Genomic DNA, 6,585 nt, shown 5'->3' on the forward strand with positions numbered 1-6,585 from the left:
TCCATATTGAAGTAGTATTATACTTCATTTGTCCAATTACAAGTGAGACTCTCTTTTTAGGAAGTGTTGTTTAGTATTGTAAGAATATCTCCAAGAAAAAAGATAATATATTTACCTCTTTTTTATAAAAAAAAACTCTAATAGAAAAAAAATATTTGAGAATGTATTTATTATACATTCTTCAATTTAGAGGGGTATGTTTACATCTTTTACATGCAAAAAGGTAAAATGTGGTTGTTATTTTTTGTATATATTTTTTCATTTTACCTTCTTCCATTGGATTTCATTACAAATTCTTCAAGGAAAATAGGTAAATTGACAAGATATATTTCTCATTTACCTCTTCAAAAAGGTAAATATTACTCCCTCTGTCCCTGAAAATTTGTCACATTTCATTTTCTGCACTCGTTTTGAAAAAATGATAATAAATAATTAAAATGTAGAGAGAGTAAAGTAAGAGATAAAATAATATAGAGAAGACTTTATCTACATTATTCTCTCTCTTATTTTACCTTCTCTCCACTTTAACAATTTATTATTATTTTTCTAAAATAAGTGCAGAAAATGAAATATGACAAATTTTCAGGGACGGATGGAGTATTTCTTAAAAGTAGTGAATTCCAAGGAAATAAGGCAAATTGATAAAGAACAAAATAATTATTCTCTCCGTTCCAAAGAAGATGACTAATTCCTTTGACGGCACAAAATTTTATGCAATTTTATTATGTATATTAAGTGAAGAGAAAATAAAATAAAAGAAACAGTAATAAAATAGAAGTAAAAGTGTTCCAATTTTTTGTAACCAGAATCATCTTAAGTGGAATAGAGAGAGTACCATAGTTACTTTAGTACATAGAAGAGTAATATATCTCTTCAAAAATGAAAAAAAATGTAGTAATACTTTTTCTTAAATACTCTTTTCGTTGGACAATGAATTTTTATAAAAAAAAATGTATTTATGGTGGTTATTTTCTTTTAGCTTTTCATTTACCTCTTCCCTTGGAAGTAAGATTAAGTGATGTAAATTATTTTTTTATTTTTATCACATATGTTGCATTTTCAAATTCTAGTCAATAATTCAAAATTTTCAAATTCAATTTCATAATTTTAATTTCTTTAAATTTACTGGTTATATAGGCAAACTTGTGTTCGAATTTTCAAAATAATATGGCGGCGGATTTGAGTTTTCATTTACAACTAAAAAAAGGGGGCCACATTCACCTACAACAAGTTGAAATCACCTATAAATACATTGTCATTCAGTTTAAACAGCCTTTCGATTCACAATTCACAAAAACAAGCAAAAAAGTAAAATAAAAATGTCAATAAATTTATCCTCTGAGATACAATAACAATTTGTGCAGTTTATCGTCAAAAGATGCATTTACAGCATACCACCAAGAGGCACAATATAGGAAGCGTAGCTAATTAAAGTTCACCATATCGCATGCTTCATACACAAGATACTGGTTAATAGAGGTGAAATAATGCAAATTGTGAATGGTAAAAAGAAGGTTGCAACTTACTCCAGAATTTGCATTACCCTGAGAGGTGTAACATAAGAACCCTTCTTGTTGGCTTAGGCTGTAGTAAGTCAATAGTTGAGGGATGGGTTAAAAGATGTCTTATATTAGGGCTGACAAATCGTGCAATTCGGTCGTTATCGAGTCCACCTGATAGGTCAGACCCTAACCCAACCCAAAATCACCGGGTGGTTACCAGGTCCCAACCCATTAACTTCGTGCATGTTCGTGTCAAGTTATCATGACATGTAAAAAATTAGCAGCCCTACCATTCATGTTAGTAAGTTACTCCCTCCGTTCCGTTCCCTTACAGATGAGTCATTTTTCCGTTTCGGGAAGTTCCCTCATAGTTGAGTCATTTCCATATATAGTAATCTTTTTATCTTTCTTACTTTACTCTCTCTTATTTTATTCCCTCTACTTTATTCTCTCACTTACTCTCTTTATCTATTTATTTAACCTACTCAACATCCCTTTCTTAAACTCCGTGTCATGCTCTAAGTTGGCGAGGCAAGAATCCTTTAATTTCTAATCCGAACAACTAGCAAAAACAAATAGAAATTCAATAACAACTATTACTGAAATGTAGAAGAAATGGGAACCTTTCGTGGAACAAGGATGGCAAAGCATGTGATTCGTAGGATGCTTGCCTCGAAGTTCATAAGAGCTGCCAGTTCTGAAGCAGGTGATTAATCTCTTCCTTTGATTCTCTACTTTAGAAGCTTTTAACCTCTGCACAGACTTTGCAGTGCATAGATTAGCTGAAGGAAATATGGTCACGAGGAACTTGATGTAATGAGTGAAGAACTTGTTTTCTAAGTTCAGAACACCGATATAATGTTACCTGCTCCTATAATTGCAGAGGCTCCTTGTATGGCCAGCCAATGGAATACAATTATACGGATCATGTGAATGACAATGTCTTGGAGATGGAACAGTTTGCGCTTACACGCTGTAGCACAGAGCTGGACTTTTGAAACATGTAGCAATTTCAGTCAAAATAGTTAAATTATTTTATACAGGCCACTCAATGGACAAAAATCATTCACATGCAGCATAGTTCAGATGTTGTACAAAATTCCCAAACTAGGTAGAGAAACTAATGATGCCATAATCAAAATCAAAAGCACAAGTTAGTGAGTTTATATATCAAAGTATAACAAAGTAAACGACATCGAGAGCGCAATGTATGTGACAAAGTGAATACGACTATGAGTAGATATCAAAATGTTAGTCATACAAAACGATCTTCCTGATGAAAAAAGTAATGCAAATGCGTATTTATTGCTCGTTCAATCTTCAAAAGGAACAGTAGAAACTAGAACATGAGTATGATCATGCTGCAAGAAACCAGAAGCTTCATTCAAGATTCCCTTCATCCTACAAGAAATATAATTGCTGTAAGTTTTCATGCATATAAACCAAAGAAATGTAAGAAAAAATTAACATCTGTGTGGTTCACTGGTTACGGTTATAAGAAACCACAATCTATCTAAACCAAAACATCAAGAAAGGATATTAGATATATTCCATCACATAAGAGATAGGTAATTAGTTGTAATTGAGATACACACCACATTCTTTAACCGATATTGCTATTTTGGGATGTCCGCAATTTAAAGTCACATTTTCTTTTTTTCCGTATTAGGTAGGTGGATCTCACCATTCAACAAAATCACCACACTCACATTCTATTATAAAACCAACATATATAATTGTAGTCCACATTCAACTAACACATTTCCACATTTTTCTTCACAAAAGTCAAACAATTTCTTAAAACTTGCGAGGAATCAAAACTGTACTTATTCCTACAGTTCCATTCTACAAAAAACAGTGAATAAACTCTAAAAGCAAACAAAACCTGAGGGGAAGTAGGTTTTGTGGAAATCAGAGACTCCAAATTAGACACTCGCGTATCCAACGAATTGAACTTTTCCGTCAACTGCACAAACATTAACAATGAAAAACTAGAGAAATTTATACACGCGTGTGAATAAGTGAATGCTATAGTTCAATCAATTCGAATTAAATTTATAAACGACTAGATTTGAGGATGGAATTTCACCTGATCAAAAAGGGAAGTGCGATCCGTCCACAAATCCGTGACCACAAACTGTGCAATTGCTCCAGAAGCAGAGGCGAAACCTACACCAAACCACAAAAACCTCGTTCGCATCATTTTCACTAGTTTTTCACTTTCTTTACTAAGAAGTGTGGAGTTGGATTTGACTTGAGTCTTGATTGTACGAAACCTAGTCGGTCGGACTCAAACTCAACTCATCGTCAGGTAAATAATTTCTTTTTCATTGTGGGTTTATCGTCCATTTTGCAGAGGTTAAACGATTTCTAATTTATTTTAAAATATACTGAAATTCTATACTTTATTTTTTTAGCAAAATATCATCCCTCATACTTTATTATCCACTAATCCACCTACTTTATTCCCACTTTACTTCTTTATTTTTCTCTTTCCTCTCGTTACTTTAATATTTTAAATATCAATTCCTTAAATCGCATGCTCAAAAGAAGTGTTTCGCTTATATTAGGATCGAGGGAGTATTTTTTTTCCCGAAGAGAGAACTAAATAGTAGTTCTTCAACTTTGAAGTTTGTATGTCAATTGTCTCTAACTTCAAAAATATTCTGGTAGACCCTTAGACTAAGATGCAATCACATATGTGTATATTTTCTATTACTCCCCCCATCCGCGAATAGAAGCCCGTTTTTCCATTTTAGTCCGTCCGCGAATAGGAGTCTCGGTTTTATCATAAATGGTAATAGGGTCTCATCTTCAACTAACTCATTCCACTCATATTTTATTTAAAACTAATATATACAAGTGGGACCCCTATTCCATAAACTTTTTTCCATCCATTTTTCTTACATTTCTTAAAATTTCTTATATTTCTTAAAACTCATGCCGCCAAGGAAAGAGACTCCTAATGACGGATGGAGGGAGTAATAAGGAATGAATATAAATGGAAATCTGGGACACATAATAGGAGACACATTCCACAAATTTTTTACAATCAACTTTTAATCAAAATGTGACATTTAATGATGGGCAGAGGGAATATACTCCATTATTATGTTATGGGTGATCGTGACTGTGGAGCATTGACTGTTGTTTCATTCTCTGATAATGTCTTCTTGTTGTTGTTGGCCATGGGTACAAGAAAATTAACCGAGCGTAATACAACTTAAAAAGAAGGAATGCATAATAAAAACTGAAACAAAATTGCAACAACAAACTCGAAACAACAAGCCGAGTCAAGGAGGTTCCTGTCCGCAAGATGAGATACACCCCGGTAGTGCTCTCGAATTGGTGTGTCGTCAAAGATAAAATGACTTTTTGTCTCTGATGTAGCAGCACCGCTATCAGCAGAGCTGAGGCGAACTGTATGGAGGTGGGGCAGAACTTTGACATAAGAACAATGCACACATGAGAGAGAGAGCGCTTATGAATGCAGAGAATGTTTTTTACTGGACGGACGTATCTGGACATGCTGTGCGTCTAGGTTCGTTCACGACGAGGACTTCGTCACGTGTCAGCCACTTTGGCTTCGTAACGACCAAACCCAATGAACAGCCCAAAGACCAATTGTCAAGATCCAAGTTCAAGACCACGACACTTGAAATCCTAGTCACGCGTCTATTCAGAGAACAAACGATGCTGGTGATGAGCAACGGTAGTGGTGGTGGGCGGAGATAGTGGTGGCACCTAGGAGCTCGGTCACAGTAACACCTTCTACCTAACCGCAACCAATCAAATAGGAGATGCCAGACCACACGTCCCCTCCACGTCATCATTCCCCACATTTTCTGCTCCAGACCACAACTCCGACAAACCTACAAGCGCCATCCATGCCTCATTCAACCACAAACATTAAATTGCACTATTCATAACTTCAAAATAGTTTACTCTTAAAATTGAAAACGTTGAACATTTATATTTCGGAAATTATAAATTACAAACTCTATAAATCAAAAAAAATTATGAACCTAGAAATAAAACAATTACAAGTCCTAAAATTTCAAAAACTACTGTTCCTAAAAATTGAAATGTTGAACAATTATATTTCAGAAAATGCGTAGGAATAAAGTAGAAGGAATGAATGTTGTGGAGTTTAAACATGCCAAAAAAGAATCGATTTTTTACAAAAAAAATAGTGTTGGGGTCCGGTCTGTGCGCCTACAACACCAGGACGGGCCGCAAACAGGTGCGGCCCCAGGCCTCTCCAATGTTCCCGAGCGCGTCCCAAGTCTCTCCACCACCACCTCCAATATTTTTGCTTAGCGTTGTGGATGGCCTAAAATTCAACCATATAGACTACAACAACAGAGATTTGTTTGATCCTTTATAGACTGCAAATAAAATGCATACATTATTTAAAAAACTATTAAGCCTTCAATTGTTTATATTTGCCCATCACAACGACCAAAAAATATTGTTAGCTCCGAAATATGGAGTATTTAACTGTTGGATAAGTAGAAATACTTAAGATCATAAACTGCATAAACAAGAGATAGAATGAGATGAACAGAAGAGAAGCAGGCGAAGGTTTTCATAAGGTAAGAGGAATTTCGAATTGCTTCAAGGACAGAGATGAGGAGCTTTCCTTTTTCCGGGACCTTAAAAAACGCGAAAAAGATCAATCTGCAAGCCTTGTTCACCCTATTTCTGATGACTTTGAGCCAAACGGTGGGTTAACTGTTGACACCTTGTTTTTATTACTGTTATTTTGTCATTTGTTGACATTTTCTAATAGTCCAAATCATCGTTTGAAGTTTGTTATGAGGATTGGGGCAAAACTGCACAATCAGTCAAGCTCGGTGTTAGCCGAGCTTAATCGTGCGCGGCAGGGACTGATATACTGTTAGGTGATTGATTGCAGCTCGGTGTTAGCCGAGCTTAATCGTGCTCGGTGATTAGCCGAGCTTAATCGTGCTCGGTGATTAGCCGAGCTTGCTGGTGCTCGGTATTGGCCGAACTTAATCGAGTTCGGTGTTGGCCGAACTTAGTCGAGTTCGGTGTTGGCCGTTGTTATTAACTGATGCAT

At 35.3% G+C, this 6,585-nt stretch overlaps 1 long non-coding RNA gene across 2 annotated transcripts; it reads right to left on the bottom strand.

Annotated features, from left to right (window-relative positions):
- Positions 1–1,190: 1,190 nt before the first annotated feature.
- On the bottom strand, positions 1,191–3,861 carry LOC121762041. 2 transcript variants are annotated; one of them, XR_006042148.1, is made up of 4 exons: positions 3,592–3,861; positions 3,388–3,468; positions 2,368–2,903; positions 1,191–2,264 (listed from the first exon to the last, which is right to left on the bottom strand). It is a non-coding gene; the product is annotated as an uncharacterized LOC121762041 (long non-coding RNA). The 2 variants fall into 2 exon arrangements; XR_006042147.1 differs by having other exon boundaries at positions 1,191–2,255; positions 3,592–3,860.
- Between the last annotated feature and the right edge of the window lie 2,724 nt (positions 3,862–6,585).

The sequence above is a fragment of the Salvia splendens genome, chromosome 2, assembly GCF_004379255.2.
Source record: "Salvia splendens isolate huo1 chromosome 2, SspV2, whole genome shotgun sequence".
NCBI classification, from domain to species: Eukaryota; Viridiplantae; Streptophyta; class Magnoliopsida; order Lamiales; family Lamiaceae; genus Salvia; species Salvia splendens.